General features: G+C 40.7%; 1 protein-coding gene and 1 long non-coding RNA gene across 8 annotated transcripts in view; one reads left to right on the top strand and one right to left on the bottom strand.

The window, feature by feature from the left end:
* Positions 1 to 727: 727 nt before the first annotated feature.
* Positions 728 to 2,846, bottom strand: LOC112450414. Its single transcript, XR_003039037.2, has 3 exons — positions 2,723 to 2,846; positions 2,258 to 2,325; positions 728 to 1,289 (listed from the first exon to the last, which is right to left on the bottom strand). It is a non-coding gene; the product is annotated as an uncharacterized LOC112450414 (long non-coding RNA).
* A 30-nt stretch (positions 2,847 to 2,876) lies between these two features.
* Positions 2,877 to 19,227, top strand: part of arid3a (AT rich interactive domain 3A (BRIGHT-like)) — a 50,479-nt gene continuing 34,128 nt past the window's right edge. The window contains exons 1-2 of one of the 7 annotated variants that reach the window (XM_017413481.3): positions 2,877 to 3,169; positions 15,554 to 15,610. The gene's annotated coding sequence lies outside the window, so the exon portion shown is untranslated. Of the gene's footprint in view, positions 3,170 to 3,358; positions 3,382 to 6,045; positions 6,455 to 15,553; positions 15,611 to 15,898; positions 16,050 to 19,227 lie in introns of those variants that run through there. The other 6 variants (XM_017413480.3, XM_017413485.3, XM_017413484.3 and 3 more) reach the window with 6 other exon arrangements.

Raw genomic sequence — 19,227 nt, 5'->3', positions numbered from 1 at the left:
CCTACTTGTTGAGAAAATAATAAAATCCAGGTAAAAAGTTTTAAAAAAAACAGAAGAACTGCTGGTCAAGATGACTTTAAAAGATCACAAAGACATCCAGGTCCTTATTAGCAAAATATAAAAGAAATTAGGAGAGTAAATGTACAGTAGTTTGGTTATAAAGGAGGTTTTAAGTAGAATAAAATTGTAGTTTTTCTCATTTAAAAGGTTGTTGTTCTGACTTCGTCCACTAGGTGGCGCCAAAGAACTACAAATACACAATTATTGATGAGAAAATGTGACCAAACAGTGCTGCTGTCTAAAGTATTGGATCTCTTCCCTTAGATATTTCCTTGTGTCTCACAGGTGAGAAGATTTATGAACTGCAGGTAAACAAGATAATGTAAATAGAGACGACAGGTTGGATGAGTTCGCCGTTAGCAGCATTTGTTTGCCACTAAAGACTTATGAAAAGCAGCAGACGGACAAAATAATAATAATGCCTCTTAAAAACCCTGCAGGAAAAACACAAACCTTCAGAAGACCCACAGTGAGGTGGCAAAACTCAACGTATTTATAACTGGGGTGGCGTGAGCTGACAAAAAACAGGATATGAACAGCAGAATTTTATTTCCTTTTTTTTAAATTTATAGCCTTTTTTTTTGAGTGATGTGTTAATTGTCAACGCCCTGCCTCGAAAGGGTTTGCGACACCTTAAAGAGAGCGTTCTGCTGCTTTAATCCCCGGTTCGGCTGCAACATATAAAGGAACGAGTCAGAATAAACAATAATAACAAAATAGAAATCCCAGATTTGCATTGCAAAGAGTCACAAATGTCAGGATTTACTAAGAAAAACAGATGTAACACAAATGTAAAGCATTTCAACCTGCTTTTAATAAAGATTTCCATCATTTTGTGCTTGTAAATTATTAAAATCATACATTGGATCCAAGTAAAAAGTCTTGCTTTGTCTGTTTTTTCAACTTATTGTGTTTCAGGACCTAATAAAAAAGCTGTGTCACTGTATCTACAAAAGCGTCTGCTTTCAGTGCGAACCGCACCCTGGCAGAGGTCCGTTTGAGACGAAGAGAATCAGTCATCTTTAATTATTTTGGTATCAAGTGTGAAATTGCAGTTGTCATCGCCGCCGAGGCTCATTCTGACTTTAATTTCGTCCATCACTGGACGCGCTCGCATCCTGGATCCCGTTTCATCAGATGAGGCAGATGGGAGGATTGGTTTCCCGTTTTTAAAATATCTCAGGGCCCTCCGTCCGAGCCGACAGCTGCAAGCCAGCAGAGTTCAGCGCCTAACGGGGTGGATTTATGTGGTTTTTTAAAGCAATAAAATACAAAAAAATGTGACTTTTTCAGAACTATTAACTCCCCAAATGAAGCCTGACTCTTTAACCTGCTGCTGGATGACTGATTTTATTTGCTTTTATTAAAAATAATTGTTCAGACTGTGATTTTTACGTCTCTAACATGTTATTAAAGGCTGCCATTTGATGGGAAACACCAGCTTTTCTTTCAAGATTGAGTTTTAAATCAAGACACGTGACAGGACATTTATCAGAGCGATCCCCTGAATATTCAAGCTCTGTCAAATACAAACAAAGTAAACATAATACGACATAATGTGGATGATAAATCTGTCTCGGTCTGACTCATTCATTCAGAGCTGCAGATCTGAAAGTGAAAAGTAGGACAAAGAGAGTTTAGGTGAGATTCCCCCTCAACTCCCTCACACTTGCAGAATGAGTGTCGTGAAGCTCTGCCCGGTAAAAAAAAGAAAAGTAAAGAAGATGCCATCTATGAAAGAGATGAAACCACGTCACTCGTTACAGTAACATCAGACGAGTAAACACTTAATCAGATCTATCAACACAAACTACGCTCCGCTTTAATTTGCAAATCATTCTGTGCAATATTTACCTGCTTGGTTTTGATTTTAAATTGCCCTTCCACGTCTCATTCAGCCTTAACTACACCATAACTGGACAGCAGTTTATCACAAAAAGATGTTATTGTTTTAATTTTTAACCTAAATTCAATTTAAAGAACTAGTTTGTCTTTGAGTAGACGAGTATGTTAAAGGTACTCATTGCAATGCTGTGTAATCAAACGTTAACCTGAGCTACAATTAATAAGTTTACTCCGGTAGTTTTCCCGAGTATGCAATCGTGAAATGCGGGTATGCGCTCGACGTAAACAAAGCCTTACTGGAGAAAATCTGAGCATAAAGATGTCAAAATTGTCAGCCTTCTCAAGTTCTGACCTGTTTTCAGTCGCCTTCCGTAGGTAGCTGGCATCCATTTGCAAAATTTGCTCACAGGGACAATAAACCTCGATTTGAGAAAAAAACAAACAAAAAAAAAACATTATTATAATCAACCTGATGAGTCTCTTTAAAAAACTGCATGCCTGCCTCACTTATGATATTCTCTGGAAACTACATTTAACGAGCTAAGCCCTTTAACATTTAATGCCATTCACAGATAAGATAAACAAACTTGTGTTTTTTCCTGTAAATACTATATTATTTCTCTAAATGAAATAGACGATCTTTGATTTTGAGTGATGTTCTCTGCTACTTTTTCCTGTCGGTGTCAGCGCGTAAAAAGTGTTTGAATCGGGCTTTAATCGAACAGACTTGGTAGTACCAGCTCTCTGACCCGGTCCAAGCCCTTTTTTTTAATGTTATTTTATGTATTTTTTTAACAGTTCCCACCCTTGCACTTACCGACATGCTCCGCTGCAGGGGGTGGGGGTACGGCCCCTGCTGATTCAGAGGTTAGGAATTTGCATCTGATTGCTGTTTGTCAACCAATGATGTGACTGTGCAGAGCTGGAGAGTGTCTCCACGCCTCTCACGGTCCGTGTGCGTGTCTGCCTCGGAGCGACAGACAGACAAAACTCCGAAAAAACGCACAATTCACCGAATGCGTGGATCTATCACGCAGCCGGTCACATGAAACCACTTCGCTTTTAGCTGATAGACACACGAGCCACCTCTCCGTTTTAATCGATTCGGTGCCTTTTGTGTGTGTGTGTGTGTTGTGTGTGAGTGTGTGTCCCCTCTGATCTTGACGCGGAGGAGTGGGGGTACTCCTTTCCAGAAAAAGACGGGAAAAACAGGAATGTTTCTTCCGGCTCCAAACTGTGTGAAAATCGAACGGAAGCCGACGTGGTAAGGCTTTTTTCGCTTTATTAATATAATGTGTTGACTTTGGAACCGTTCGCATTTGCTCCTACATCTTTGTCCTCACTGTTGTTTGAGTCGTCAAGTAAAAGAGCGCACTTAGATATTTTTTATTATTTTTTTTTTGTAAAAATCGATACTACGTTATCAAATGGCAGATCGATAACCTATTGCATAGGTAGCGGATGGACTCTGCTGCGGTGAGTCGCCCTATGTGTGTACATTAACCTACGCGGAGTGGAACGGCACTATTTTCTCATGGTCAAATCCTATAAAATGTGTATGATTTTTCTACACAAGTTTGTTTTCTCTCTCTAAACGAATAAACAAAGTTTAAAATAAAAAAACAGCACATAGTCTGTTTCAAGCCAGCACGATTCACGTAGCTTTAACGTCAACTTCTGTACGTAAGACCGTTCACGGCTGACGTTCGAATTCTGACTGTTTAGGGCATTTTTCTGCGCTCACGTAAAATATGGACACCGACACAAAATCATAGCAACACAAGAGGATTATTTACCGTCCTAACCGCCGCTTTCGCAACATGCTGATAACACATAAACCAGCGCGGCTTGCTGTTAAAGATTCATTCACGGGAAAATCGCACGTTAGAAGTGTTTTTCGTATTTTATTTTAAAAATCCTGTTCACGGTCGTGGCGTGTCCGACCGAAGTGAACGCAACGTTTCACAACGCGCAACGTAAAGCGTAAAAGTGCATTAAAGTTTCCATAAAAGCCATTTTATGTGACTGCATCTACGCCTGAAAGTTTGGCCTCTTCTTATATATAACATAGGAGGTCACAGCAGAGACCTGATGGTTGTCTTTGGGGATAAACTTAGTGCTTGTTAATAATATTTACTGTTTGAATGTTATTGACAGATTAATAGGCATGTGGGAGAATAGGTCCAAAGACTGGAATGAAACCAAAAATGATTTGTCAGATAAAGGGTGGCTGTTTCAGTTCAGTTCCTCATAGCATTTTAGCTGGTGATCCATTTGACTTTTATGCCAATATAAGCTTTAACTTATATTGACTTCATAAATAGCTGTATTCTTGCAGGAATGGCAAAAAATTGATTCCCAAGAGTTTCTCTGCTCTTCTTTTGACACTTTCCCTTTACGTTGGTGTTGTGTTTTGGCTTTGCAGTTTCATGCCATGCCATTTAATACCAACAGACGTCCAAAGAAATGCAGACGATAGAGGCCGGTGTCATAAAAACTATAGCAGAATTGTCCCAAAGAAGGTGAAATTGTTTATAGCAATGATGAAATATGTGGATAAAATTTATTTTGGTGTATTTAAGATCCACACAAAGTTAAAACATACAAGTGTGTTATCGCAGTTATGGACGCAAGCTTCCCTAAGGACCACAACGCTGTGGTGGGAAGTCTTCCTCTGCGTGACGTCAGCCGACATGAAATGGGTCAGCAGACTTCTCATCCCAGAAGGAGTTCAAGAGGTCCTTCTACTGTATTTTGTGGGGAAATTTGGCCCGGTTACGCAAAGCTGATAAACCTCACAGCCACATCCAAAACTGCCTGGCATTTGGCTTGTGGTTAGCGTTAAAGTTTCTCACCAAGAGTCAGGGGTGGGGGGAGTGCAGGGACACAGGAAGCAGGTTTTTTTTGTTTTGAAGCCAAGTATAGTTCTTTGTCTTAATGACCTTCAACAAGCGTGCCCTGAAAGCAATTACAACTGCTGCTTTCAGCGGAGCTTTGCAGGGTCCACGTTAAATGTGGCGCCATGGGCTTTTCCATCTCTGTCAAGATTAACATATTTGGAGGGGGAAAACCATTTAAAACTCTCCAAATGTACCTCAGGGACTTGTTGCAACGTCACGAAGACTAGTCAAAGGAAAATAAGAAACAAAACCCGCAGAATTTGTTTCTCACGTTGGTGGTTAATGTCCTTAAATTAAAAATTCCATGCGTGTCTCCTTACCTACAAAAACAGCCAAAGCGACTGAAAACAGGTCAACAGAAGAGCCATTTGGAATAGAGAAGTCCGACATTTTAGATAGACTGGTACGTATTTACGCTCAGATTTGTCAAACAATCTTAGTCTACAATTGAAAAAACGCTAATCATGCCAGTCGAGCAGCCTTTTTTAAAACAAGTTGAGCGTGTTTGAATGCTCCAGCGTCCTGCTTGTACTCTTATATTTATTCTTGACATTTGTCTTAATCAATATTTTTCTTTTCTTTTGCGATCAGCAGCACATTCTCTTTTTCATTTCCATCTAAACGTCTTCTCTGAGTTTCTGCGCTTGTCAGATTCCACCATATTTGCTGACCTAAAGACTACAGTCAGCCACGTGTCTCAGTGTGTCTTTTGGCACATTCAGTGCTTTGTTTATATTGAGTGCATACCCGCATTTCAGAGCCGCACATCAGTATATCTGGAAAACTACTGGATTAAACTCTTTCAAACTGCACCATTTGATATAGTTTGCTTTGTTTTATAGATTGCAGTGCTGTCACTGAATAAATGTAAATGTGGACATTAAAACAAAAAAAAAAGGGATTCAAGAAAACCTTAAAAAGTGCCTCCTTTGAGTCTCTTTTAGTTGGAATATGAGAAGAAAGTGTCGGCTGCTAAACTGCAGCAGAAGGCACCATCTCAAGAGAGATTTCCTTGCTCTTATCACACCAGCACCCCACCGTGCGCCAATCACCTTAGGAAAAAAATGCCTCTAATCTCCTCGATCCAATCTGGCGTATGGTATCCCTGTTCTGACTGGTACTGCCCCTGTGCACCAGGGCTTCCAGTGGAGAGAAATACTGCTGCTGCAAGCAGGTGGGGGTGGGGTAGGGGGCATTTCTGTTGTCACTGACTCAGTGTGGATTAGAAACGTATGGAAGGCGATCGGGGACAACTCTCTTATTTCTCTCTTTTTTTGGCTTTATGGAATGCGTTTAAAGGCACTTGTTGCTGCTCTTTTATTTGAAGAACCGATGGCGTGTTTCTGCAGAGACTGCTGTAAATTTCCAGTCAGAGCGACGGGCTGAAACGGTGACGGATCTTGACCCGATGTATAAACCAGACCTCTTGTCTGCACAAGTGCAAGGATTTGGGAAGTTAAACAGTGGCAAGGAAGAGTCAAACCATGCAGGTCTCTGACATAAACCAGCTTATAAAGTGAGCATTTACTTACAATTTGACCACCGTGTTAAGAGCAGATAGTGGACACACGTTGCAAAGCGCCAGGCTTTTGTCATCTGCTGTTGGTGGTAAATAATCTAAAGGTGAAGAGGTGTCACTATAAGTCAAGGTATGTATTTTATTTTGAAAGACCTTTAAATTTAAAATGATCACCTGTCCGACTGTTTGGGAAGTTTTGCAGCTGTGGCTCTTATTTGTTGGTTTGCAGCCTTTTTATTTCCCTGCCTGAGGTGAATAAAACTGCGCTTTGTCAGTCTGGTATTGTTGTTTGTGTGTGGCACGGTGGTTAGAGGTCTGAGTAGCTGCTGATGTTTGTATATTCATGTTTCTGTTTGCTCAGTGTAAATATCCAAATTGAAGGCAGGTCGAGTTGTCACTTATGAAGTGAAATCCACCCGGCTTCCTGTAACGACAGGCGCCAGATCTCAGCCCAAGGGTGTTTGAAGAACATTCGGGAGCGAAAAATGTTCGATGCAAATACCTCGCTGAGTTTTGCCTTCGGGCATCACGGCTGAGTGAGCGACGGTCAGTGGCAGGTTGCCACTAAACTGGTTACTTGCTGTAAATTAATGACAGGCAAACGTGTAGCGACAAGACCAACAAGTCTTTTTGCTTTCTTATGATTAAACTGCAGAGTAATCCCTGACTGCATTGGCTCTCCTTTCCAAGGCTTACGGGTGTGGGCTGAGGCTTTAACTTTACACTGTAGCTTTCAAACATTTCAACAGGAAACCACCTGTAAATATCAGCTTCCATTGTATCACAGTGGATGTGAGTCCTATCTTCACACCACAAACTTTCCTGCTATTAAAGCAGCCCGAGCGGTTTGGCTGCCTCTCAGTTGTTCTTGTGCCAAAAGCTGCTCTTTTTTCAAGCCCTTGAATCGGAGTGGGGCCGAGTCTTTGTAATTCAGCCAAAATGTGCAGGAAAGCCTCACGCGGTGCTTTATTTCTTTGGCCGGCTTCGTGGAGGGGGAATCCCGTCCAGGCGGACTGTGACGCAGGTGGAAGGATGGGTCTGAGGTTTGGGATGCCCTGCAGTTCCTGAACCAGTCTCCTGTGTTGTAGGCTCTGTGTATTCAACCAGCAGCTGATGCCAGGTTCAGCGATCCCTTCAAATCTGCCTGGATACCAGCACTCAGCTGGCATTCACATCAAACATGAAGTGTTTGTGTGCTTATTCTCCTCCAGTAATAACAACTAATTTAATCTAATCCATTTTCCTTTAGAGCAGTTAAAGACTTTATACACGTAAAACTTCAACGCACGGCTTGCTCAGAAGCGGCAGTTTTTATTGCACGTCTCCACAAACTCATTGAACTCGTCTATAATGCCTTCCCGAGTCATTATCCAGACAGAAAACTGGATTGTCAAAGATCACAATTCAGTGAGGCGACCGCACAGCCACCATATACATCAACAAGTTGATCCAGTTTTCATGCCATCCAATAAAAACCCTCCTACTTCACCTCTCCCTCACGAGATAAACCACCGTCATACCGCCAGGTCTAAAGCATTCCAGCAAACTGCAGGCTGCAACACGCAGCCCGTCTCCCGAGTCTTGGTTTCTCATGTCGTCGTCGGTATTTGAACTAGAATTTAACTAGAGATGTTATCTCATGCTTGATTTTAGCCACACAAATAGTTTGTTACACTTTCAGGCTGTGAAAGAGAAACTGACTTTGTGTTAAAACCACATATTGTACAGCTATGTAAAAACAACTTATTTGTTGTGATTTGGTTGTTTACACTCTGGACAGACTTTTTATTATTATCTTGCTGTAGCTCTATAAAGAAAAAAGACATAAGCTGGATTGAAGTTCATGGGCTAAAATGGAGTTAAGCATAATAATAATAGTCATTCGTGGTGGTGACTTCATTGACCTCCCTAAAAATGGGTTGTGCTTCCCCAGCAGAGCTGTCATCACATGTGATTTACGTTTGCTCCCATAATACTTCAGTCTCCATGTCAGGCTGTAGGTGCAGTTGTAACATGGCAAGGTCAATATCCATGAGTGAGTTGGCGCACATGATCGACAACATTTCAGCTGAATCAGCAGGGACATTTTCATTCGGCTCCAGCCGAAGTCTTTTCATGTGGACAGAGGAAGCGCTAATACAGAAGAGTTTGTGGACTATTTTGATCTCATTTAGTGAATGTACAACATGCAGAAACTCAAGGACATGATCTAAACATGTTCTTTGACCCCTTTTATAGGTTGTATCTTGTGCCTTTTTGACACCATAAGTGTTTCTCTCAGCTTTGCTCTCCCAAAGGACGTGTTTAAGGTGGTATCTCACTGGGCTTGCAGCTGTTTCCGACTAGCTGGTGACACAAACTTGGCTCAGTATTGTGAGAAAATGTGCAAATTTCCCGTTGCAGCCTTACTGAATTCTGAGCGTTCGCATTTAAGTGACCACCGAGCTGCATGGCAGCTTTTGTGCACAGCTAATCTTTTTGAAAATCACATCTTGTTTTGGTTGCAAAGCCATATTCTCGGCCGTGCACATTATTTTCCTGGTATACACCCTGGCAGCCGCCCCCACGTTTATGATTTACTGGAATACACTTTTGAAATACTGTGTTTTTAAGATACTAATTATTGATCATTGGTGTGGGTTTTAAACTGTCAGAAGAAAGCCTCTGTGCAGGTGTCAAAATTCAGCTTGATAGAAAATTTGTTGCACTGATTTTTTATTTTTATTTTACATTATCAAAATTCACGCAACAAGCCTGTAAGCCTCCAAGACTCAAGCAAAGACACTGGGAACCCCACCTAACGTCCCAAGACATCGGGAAGGCTTCATCGTAAATGGCGCTCGCCAGATCGCTAACAGCAGAGAGGTGCTGACTTTAGGACCTGCTGCTGTGTCTGGATTCTCTGACTCATTGCACTACTACCTAAGCTTGTTTAGCCAGTCTTAACTAGTCTGAAAGACAAAATTAGATCAGACAATTAAGGTTTTTTTTACATTACTCGAACGCCTAAATTTGCGTCCTGTAATTTTTTGCCGTCACAAAATCTGAGCCCTGCAGCTCCTTAATGTGGTCGTAACAGAAACACAAATCACCATGACCCCCTCAACTCGATGCACGGCTCCACTTTTCACTGAGAAGTGATTCACTGGATTACATATTTTCTTGCTATATGCCCACTTAATGTATAGCATAGCCGGGGCTAATCAGATTTGGCTTGCTGGAAGAGGTCAGTGGAAAATGAGTGACCAGCCTGTGCGACACTTCCTCAATGATCTTGTTGTTGTTGCGCTGCGGCTCAATGGAGCCTGTGTTACTGCCTTACGAGGTAATGCTGCAAGGAATGTGAAAGAGGGATGCATAATCAAGACCAGCACCAGTGACTAACTTCTTGCTTTTATGCCCTTTTCCTCTTTTTTCTTTTTAAATGTAGAAACGATCATTAATGGCTGCTGTGAGGCTGTTCCTCATGCTTTCACTCTAAACTTCAAGACATCAAGTTTTAGGTTACTGTGAAACAAATCTGACATGGAATTACCTGAATATAAATAGTTTTTTTACATAAACTTGCAGTGCTACAACCAGGAAACTATGTACTTTTATAGCTTCCGTGCTGTAGGTCTAAGGTTTTCACCAGAGGAGTAACTTAAAATTGCTATAGTGCAGTGCAAGATATAATTCAGCCGTTTACCACTAATAAAACCAAGTCATTTAAATTTGAAGCATTTTTAGTTCTTCATTTATTGGAAAAGGTCTGAGTGTAACCACATTTAAACACAAACCTGCTGTGAACAGTTTGAAGTAGTCGTGGCGGGAAGGTTTTCCCCTTCAGTCTTGTTTCTTTTGTGTAGATTATTATTAAAAATAAAACCAAAGTGCATTGTGGGAAGCTCTAAATAAAAACGTAGACAGCCTGTAGCTCAGCAGTCTCTTTAAAGCGATCCATGTCTCGTTTTTTGTCTTTACCATGTCTCCCTACCTAAAATGTTATATTATGAAAAGAAACGGCTGTAAAAAGTTTAATTCATAAAGTCAATAAAAGCCTGGGTCTAAACTGCGCCCTGCCACCCTGTTGTTTCTCAACTCGTTTGCTTAAACCAAAGAGAAAAGTCACCCAGATGTGAGTGGAAACCAATCGCTTGCAGTAAATTCAGTGAATTCAGCCAGATTTATCCCTAAATGTCTGAAACCCAAACTTAGCTGAAGGCCTTTTTGCGCATGCTGGCAGATATTTTAGTAAGGTAAGTGTTTTTAGAGTTTCTGATATGTTTTAAGTTGTGTTTTTCATTACTGTAAACTTGTTCTGGTGGCTTTTAACTGAGCTGATTCTGTCTTTGTGATTAGTTTTCAGATTGTCCACTTTGGTGATGTGAACTCTGACATAATACGCACAAGAAATGATTGTTTCCTATGTCAGGACTGAGCAGAACTTGGATTTTGTCGATGTAGCCCAGTGGTTTTCCAAAGCTGGAGTCAGGAAACACCAAATATGAGGGGGAGAAGATGTACAGAATTCAATATAATTAACTAATACAGCATATATTATCATAACTGCTGCAAAAAGATGAAAACTGGAGCTTTAAATTGATATAAATAACTTTTTTTTTACATTGTTTATCCACTCCAGTGAAAGTAGGAATGCAGATGAGCTGCTGCCCTGAATGCTACAGTTTTTAACAAAGATCTAGCACCATCTGTTAGAGCTCAGAGTACATGTTCAGGATAACCCTCAGCTACTTCCACACCAAATATTAAATCAATATCTATAAAACTGACTGAGTTAGAGCCCTAAGGTCAGTTAGCTGCAGCGGCCATCTTGCGTCAGATTAATCCTAAAAGTAGCTGAAGTCTCGAGTTTCTGTTTTGTGGGTTGAGAGGTAAGAAGTTTAGGAAGCCCTGATTTAGCCTGTGTGATATGAAGAAGACTGGAAACACCTCAGCAAGAGAAATGATCACTTTGAGTGGAAGGGACCTTTGATAAAACATACAGTAATTTAGATTAATTTAAATCCGTTTAGTGTTTTGAGATGGAAACCTGCATTGTGAAGTATTGAACTGATGAGAGAATAACATCACATGTAGGCTTGTCAGTATAAAACCTATTTTATTTAATTAAATGTTAGTTTTGATTGTGATTAAACATTTCAAACTGCAAGTCATTTTAATGGCTTCTCTGAAACAGGTTTAGCAGGAGCATCCAGGAAAATAAAACAAAAACTGTACAGCGAACAGAAACAAGAGCAATGTTAGGAGCCTAAATCCAGAGAAGATGTTACCGTATCATCCACGCCGGTTTATCTGAAGCGAAGAACGGAGAAACCAGTGTGCGCTTAGCGTCAGACATGGAGACGAAAATTGGATTACCACTTTAACAATCTGACTCTGTGATTTTCAGTGGAGCAGAACAGACAGACGTTCATTTTAATACCCAGTTTCAGGTCTCACAAAGACCTCGCCCTGCTCTGCTCTAACCGCATGGCTTTATCAGCAAAGAGAGGGTTTGTTTCTTTCGCTACATAAAAGGAAATTAATCTGTTTTTCTTTTCAGCACATGAATTGCAAGATGAATAGCTGCACTGATGTTGGCTGATGAAAACAAAGTTACCCACAGAGTGAAAAGCTTGGTGAAGTGACGCTGAGTTTTCTTTTAATTGTTCGTTCTTAACACACATGTGAAAAGCACCATGTGTGCCGGTGTGAACTCCATCGTTTCATTAGCTGTTAACGGGCTCTTCAGAGGAAGAAAAGAGGGCCACAAAGATAAATTCTTTCACATTTATTGTATCAACAGTTGTAGCATAAATATGCTCTCCACGCTTTGCTTGCAGCCATTCTTATATCTATATGTAGATGTTTGTGAGGCAGCGTGGGTCTCTTTATCTCAATGGAATTAGACCCTTAGGTCTCGTTCTTATCGCTCTGCCCTGTTTGCTCAGACCTCGCAATCTTCCACCTCTCAAATGTGGGTTTAGAAAAAAAAAAAAAGCGGATTAACCCATTAGCTCTTGTCGTTTCTACTTTATCCTTCTTTCAGACAACTGCTGAAGTTTCTGTGCCAGTTCCTCCTCCTGCAGCTGCTCCGACAGATACTTCCCTGCCTCCTTGTCCAGCAGGTGGTCTTTCTTGAGCCAATTAAGGTGTTAAATGAGCCCTAAGAGTCTTGCAGGTCGCTGTTTCAACTGACGGTATTGCCTTTTCGTCTTGTTGAATGGGAAGATTTGACAACTTCTCAATTCCACCAGAGGAAAGTAGCTGTTGTGCAGCTGGTGGAGAGGTTTTTAGGTCTTTTACATGAAGCTCACTGGACTGCGACTAGTTAAAGGCACCAAATTGTGAGAAAATATGCACATTTTTACTTGGAATCACAATGTTTGTGTATGTACATAACCGTGAATAAACTGCAATTGTCATGTGAATGATGTGCAAATTTTTTGTTGCAATTATGTTGCAACTTGATTGCAATATCTTCTCTTTTTTTGGTCTCCAGTCAGTCTCAATTTGGTCTCTTCCCTTGCCAAACCCTCTCTCATGTTCTTACAGAAAAATAACTGAGAAGGGTTTGAGATGCCTGCAGCAACTTCAAAACATTTGCATGAAAATGTACTCTAAGCGACATAAAAGCCAGACTCTGCGACCCGTGCAAGGAAACAGAGAACTCTCATGAACATTTCGAGACATTTTGGAAACTCCCTCGCAGTTTGTTGTCTGCAGTCGCAGCCCAGTGAGACGGGCTTTAGTAGCTGTAGATAATATAAAGTTCAAACTGGCTGTAGGAGGTAAAAAAAGCAAATATGTGTACATTAAAACATTTATAGGGCCTAGATATCAAAAGTAAATGTGCTTCAAGCTCAGATTATAGTACATGTGCTGACAGAGGGTAATAATTTACACGTTTTTAAAGCGGTACAACGTGACAGATTTGAATCACCTTTCGACACACTACGCCGATTAAAAGGCAGGCATATATGTCGGTGCACTTTCTGTCTTGACAGGAGTCCTTTGTTTTTAGTTTTAGTGGTTTCTATTAGCAGATATGTCAATAAGAGTCTTGCTTCAGGACAAAGTTGGGAGGGGACTTAAAACGTTCTGAGCCGTGTCTTATTTCTGCTACGGACTGTCGTTCTCTCTGTTGTAAGCATTGGGACAAATGTCTTCAATCATTCATGTTTTTTTTTTATTTCTCAAAGTATACCATACTTTAATGCATGCAGACTAAAAACAAACAAAAATTGACTTGACATATAGACTGATATCTGAGTACTGGCATTAAAAAACCCCTTATTAGTTAACTTCCACTTCATTTTAAAAATATTATAAATGACTTATATTCACGCCGAAGTTGCATAGTTGAAATAAAAATGCCGAACAAAACCTTTTGATTTGCCCATTTTGTTGTTCCCCCTTTTATATTTATTTGTTCTTCGTAAAATGTTCATTTGAGTCTTAAACAGCAACCAAAGGTCAGGAGGGAAAATGTGCCTGTGTGAGAGAGAAAGGCAGCATGTCAGGAAGGAAACGAAGTGCGCTGAAGGGGGGGATACTTTCAATCAAACTGTGCTTTATGCCACATTACTGCTTTGCTCGGAGTTGGTTTGTCGCAGTCAGTAAAAGAAAACTGCCGTGTATCAGCCGTCACAGCTGTTCTCGGGTCTTTAATAAAAAGATGTGAACTCCTGACTTGGAAGCAGTTCAGGTCAGATTAGGAGGTTTAACCGAGACACTTTTCCACATTTATAATGTGGGCGTCTGCTTGGAAAGCCTTCACAAAGGTGGAAACAAAACCGTGGAGGAAATTGTCTAATATCCCTTCACCTCCTCTCAGTATTTCCTCGTCTTGAAGAAGTCCTTTAACTAAGTTACTCGGATGATTTGTGCGCCGATGGAACAAAAACAGCAGGATGCTTTGTTTGCTTTCGTCTTGGAGCTTGAAACTTGTTTTTTGGAGTTTGATTGTTTTGACAGAACATTTAAAAAAAAAAAAAATTATCTAAAGCTGCCACATGAAGGAGACCCAGCAAAATCTTTTTTTTTTGAAGAAGAAGAAATTTAGCCTTTTCCACTGACACCCTTTCACTACCGTTTCATGACAGTCAAGGGTCGGAGTATTAAATGTCTTATCACTTTAGCCCAGGCCTGGTAATGTGTGAGAACAGAATGAGATACTGAAGGAAACTTACAACCTTTTTACAGCAACAAAGCTTTATCCCCAAACAACAGAAAGGTCTCAGCAGCTCTGTCATGCTCTATTAACACCTCAGATCCTGTTGTTAATCAGTACCTAGTTTTATGACTGAAGTATAAACCAGTGGGCTTCTTTTCTCACACCAGTATCAAGAACTGGTGGTACACGAAGCTTTAAAAAATATAAATAAATAATTAAAATGTTCTTGTACTGACAACATCAGGAAATGTTGCAGGGTGGCATGTGCAACTCTAAAAAACCTTTTGTTCCTTTTGGCGTAGGGAAGCAAACCTGTTCTCCATGTGCATAAGGAATGCTTATCAAGTTAATTTCCAGGAAATGCACATTAAGCTTTTCCACAAAACCATTTTCTAAGAGCCAGAGGAAAGATGCCATATTTATCACATCTGATGGTCAGTTGATGGGTTATTGTTTGGGTTAATTGCAGCCTTGAAGATCCTGGTTACGCTCGGTATCCGGCACGCATATGGGGCAAAAAATGAAAACGCTTCTCTGTTGACGGCAACGGCAAATGTTCCTGTCAGCACTTGATCTAATAAAATCCTATAAAAAGATTTTATGAGCATCAAAATATTCTCCCGCTCTCTGTGCTGTAAATTCAGGAAGCTTGCAGAGAACGTGTGGTGAGGCAATGGAATTTGCATCATATGGCATGTAGGAAATCATGATGTTTGTGATCATCAGTGGCATGAAACAAAAAGACCACTTCTGCTTCCTCCTGCACAGGAGGGCCCAACAGAACTGCTTTGTTGTAGTCACTTCTGTCTTTGAAATCACATACATAACACACACAGGGTGAGATTGAGTCAGAATTGCTGCGGCTGCTCTTGTTACAAACTCGGATTGCGTGACTGATCATTCGAGTGCGACTACTTCAAATGTTGAGCGATGAGAACATGTAGATAAAAAAACATCTTTCTGAATAGGGATTGTAAGGCATGTTCTGAAGTGAATTAACCTCTTTTCACTTGCTGAAAGTTTGTAAGTAATTGCCATATATTAAAGTAATGGTTATGTTTCACTTTGCAGAGACAGAAAGTCGCGCACGAAACACAAAGTGGTTAAAGTCACAGCAGATCCAGTTAGGTAAGATGCTTTAATCCTGCCTACACTGGGGCTATTCTTCCTCTGACAACTGCTGATGTTCAGTTGTGCCTATATCGCCCTTAAAGAATGCAATGATTCAGAATCGAATATCTGTCGGCCGGCTCAGGGCATTTGCTCCGTCAGTTGTCACTTCCTTCAGCCTCTGAAGAAACATACAAGTTTCACAGCTCGCCTTTTCCTTGCGCAACATTCCCCTAACATGTACAGCCAACGGGTGGGTTGGCTAAAATGTGTTTTCCTTTGTGCGACTATTGTTTCTTGCTCAATTGTGCCAGACGGGCGGATGTAACACAACTGTGTTTTACATTTAATCAAACATCCCTGAAGCCTTCGGGTTTCACTTTTAGCTGCAGAGGGTTTTGCTTTTAAAGTGCCTTTTGTGGTACAAGAAAATGAAGAGCATAGAAAGTAACTTCAGGTATGCCAGCTGCTTATTTGATGTGTTGAGAAAACTAAATCTTGGATTTGCTGATTGTTATCTGGCTTTTAATTAGACTTACCAGCTTTGTATTTGGTTGACAACAAACAGACATATTGTACCTGTGAAATGTAGTTAGCTCTTCACTTTTCTTCCAAATTGGAACGGGAGTTTGTTGAGGCATTATAGATGAATTTGTGCAGGATTTAAATTCCGAGTTTGAATGTTGTGTAAAATAAATCAGAATTCAATGATTTGCAAATCTCATAAACCCGTATTTTATCCACAATGTAACACAGTAAGCATACTAAATGTTTAAACTAAGAAACTGAACCGTTTTTTTTTTTTTTTTTTAATTACATAATTTTGAATTTGATTGCAGCAACACAGGTTAAAAACCTACCAGGGCCATGTTCTCCACTGTGACGCATCTCGTCTTCTTTTAACAACAGCCTGTAAACATCAGGACCTGAGGAGAGCAGCTGCTGGAGGTTCTAAAACCTGTATAAACTTTTTTGCATTGATGGTTCCTTTCCAGATGTGTAAGTTGCCCATACCAGAGGCTCTAATGCACCTCCATACCATCAGAGAAGCAGGCTTTTGACCTGATAACATTCTGGATGGTTCCTCTCCTCTTTAGTATGGAGGATGTGGGGTCTGTGGTTTACAAAAAGATTTTCAAATTTAGATTCATCTGACCTCAGAACAGTTCTCCTCTTTGCCTCAGTCCATTTAAAATGAGCTTTGGTTCAGGGAAGACGCCAGCATTTCTGGATGGTGTTCACATCTGGCTTCTTCTTTGCCTGATAGAGCTTTGAGCCGCATTTGTGGACGGCCATATTGACTTTCAGCCTCGTCCTTTGAGCTCAGACTTCTTCAGATTCTTGAAATCTTTTGATGATATTACGATCTGTAGATGATGGGATATTCAACGTCTTCTCAATTTTTAATTATTTTTTTGAAGAATATTATTCTGAAAATGTTCCGCTGTTGTTAAACAGTGTTTTGCATACTGGCAAACCTCTGCCCATCTTTACTTCTGTGAGATTCAGCCTCTCTAAAAAGCTCTTTTTATCCCCAGTCCTCTCACTGACCTGTTGCCAATTAACCAAATTAGTTGCAAAATGCTCCTCCAGCTGTTTCCTATTCTTACCACTTACCTTTACAGCCTTTTACTGCCCCTGGAACAACATTTTTGTAATGTGTTGCTGATGATGATAAAAAATGTTACAGTTTCTCAGTTTAAACATTAGATATTTATTGTGGAAAAAATAGTTTATGAGATTTGCTAATCATGGGATTCTGTTTTTATTTACATTCTCCACAACAACCCAACTTTTTATTTTTTTTTAGGAACTGGGGTTGTGTCAGACCCATGAGGGGAATAAAAAGCATTCACTGATGTGGCTTGTCAGTGTGCTCCATCACTACGTGCCAACTTCAGATCACTGATATTGTGTAAATATAAAAGTTCGTTCTTCCAAATGAGTCAGACCGGTGTTGTGTTACACATCCTTTTATTTTCCGTTTGGTTTGCCAATTAAAAGGAAACTTATCCAGTGGTTCTGATGTCTGCTTGCAGAGCGACGGTGATAACCAGGATGTTTGTGGGTGTTGCCTCCGCTCTCATTTTGTATTCACGTCTGTGTAAACACAAGATATGGAAAATAGTCCATTTTCCTGTGAATGGAGGCATAACATCTCTAGATGTTCATTTGCAAGAGACAGGCCTTGGACTTGAAGGGTGCGTGTGCTGTTTATGCTTCTCTTGTGCTCTCATTATGCCTGTATGTGATTATACTACTGTAGATGGGAAACTCTAGGAAGATTTTCTGTTTAATTCCAGTGAAGGGAAAATAACCCCCTCCTCTCCTGAGAGAAAATAATACCTGCTTTGTAATGATGGGGTTTATTGTGGGCGAAGAGTGCTGCGGTGGTCACTTTTTTGGTAGCTCAGCACAGCTTAATGTGGTAGCACTTTAAAGACTGGTTTTACCTTGAAGGTGTGCTGACTCAATGATTGTTTTGGAGCGTATGTTTTATTCAGGGGCTGTCATGGGTGTGCTCAGCTCTAATACAGGCAGACATCAGCTGTTTAAAAAGAAAGAAAAACGGTGTATTCCCACGGTGCGTTGAATTTAGGTGACAGGTTTAAAATTAAAGGCCTAGCATACCTTGAAGGAACGCATATTGACTTGAGTTGTAGACTGAAATCATCTTATGATGAGAGATGATGGACTTGTAGCCATTTTGGTCAAACCTTGAAAGAAACGTTGTGTTTATCGTGAGATTTTACACTCTGAGTATGTGTTGTGGATGGCTATCAGCTGCTTCTACACCAAATCTTAGTTCAGTAGCTGTAAAATTGACTGAATTGTAGTTATTTTTGTGTTTGCTAATGTCGATCAGCTGTGACGGCCATCTTGATATGACTTGATTCCAGACGTTCATCAGTTGCAGATATACATCCAGTGATTACCGTCAGCGAGGTTTACTGAAATTAGTCCGGTAGTTCATGACTTATTTTGGGAACAGTCACAGGTAAAGACTTTATCGTCCGCCCTATTGGAGGAAGGGGATCACATTCCTTGTATGAGAAAAATATAACATCAGTCTATTTAAAAAAAACACACATTATTCCAGGTTTGTTTCAGGGTGAGCACAGTGAAACCAGTTTCTGAGAGTTTCACACTGGGGTAGGTAGGTGGTTGCAGAGGTCCGTCTCTACATGTATTAGTCATCATGGCTGAATGAGTGGTGCCGAACAGTCACCGCCAGCTCCCATCATGACTGGTTCCTCACCCTGTCCGGCACCTGTACTCAAATCTAATTTCCCCCGCGTGCTGTTGACTTTGTGCGCAGCTCTTATCTGTACCTGTCTGATCTGCAGACAGCCTCGCACCCCCACCTGTAAACCCAGACTTCTTTTTTTTTTTGAGTCTGTTCTGGGTAAACAGAGATTAACGGGGCTCGTGGTTCTGTCGTGGCTCCTAACAATGGAGAGAAAGATTTTCTCGAGACTAGATAGTTGGAGCGCTTTGCTTATAGCAGACACTGCTTTGCATACCTAAGCTCATTCTCAACAGGTGTCTACGGGAACTGTTGCCACCTACACAAGTTGCAGAAAAACTCCCCACAGTGTGTCTCAGAAGCAAAAAAAAAAAGGGGGGGGGGGGGG

This window comes from Kryptolebias marmoratus, linkage group LG24 (genome assembly GCF_001649575.2).
Source record: "Kryptolebias marmoratus isolate JLee-2015 linkage group LG24, ASM164957v2, whole genome shotgun sequence".
In the NCBI taxonomy this organism is placed as follows: Eukaryota; Metazoa; Chordata; class Actinopteri; order Cyprinodontiformes; family Rivulidae; genus Kryptolebias; species Kryptolebias marmoratus.
Note: the sequence above shows the minus strand (reverse complement) of the source record. Positions and strands in the feature narration are given on the sequence as shown.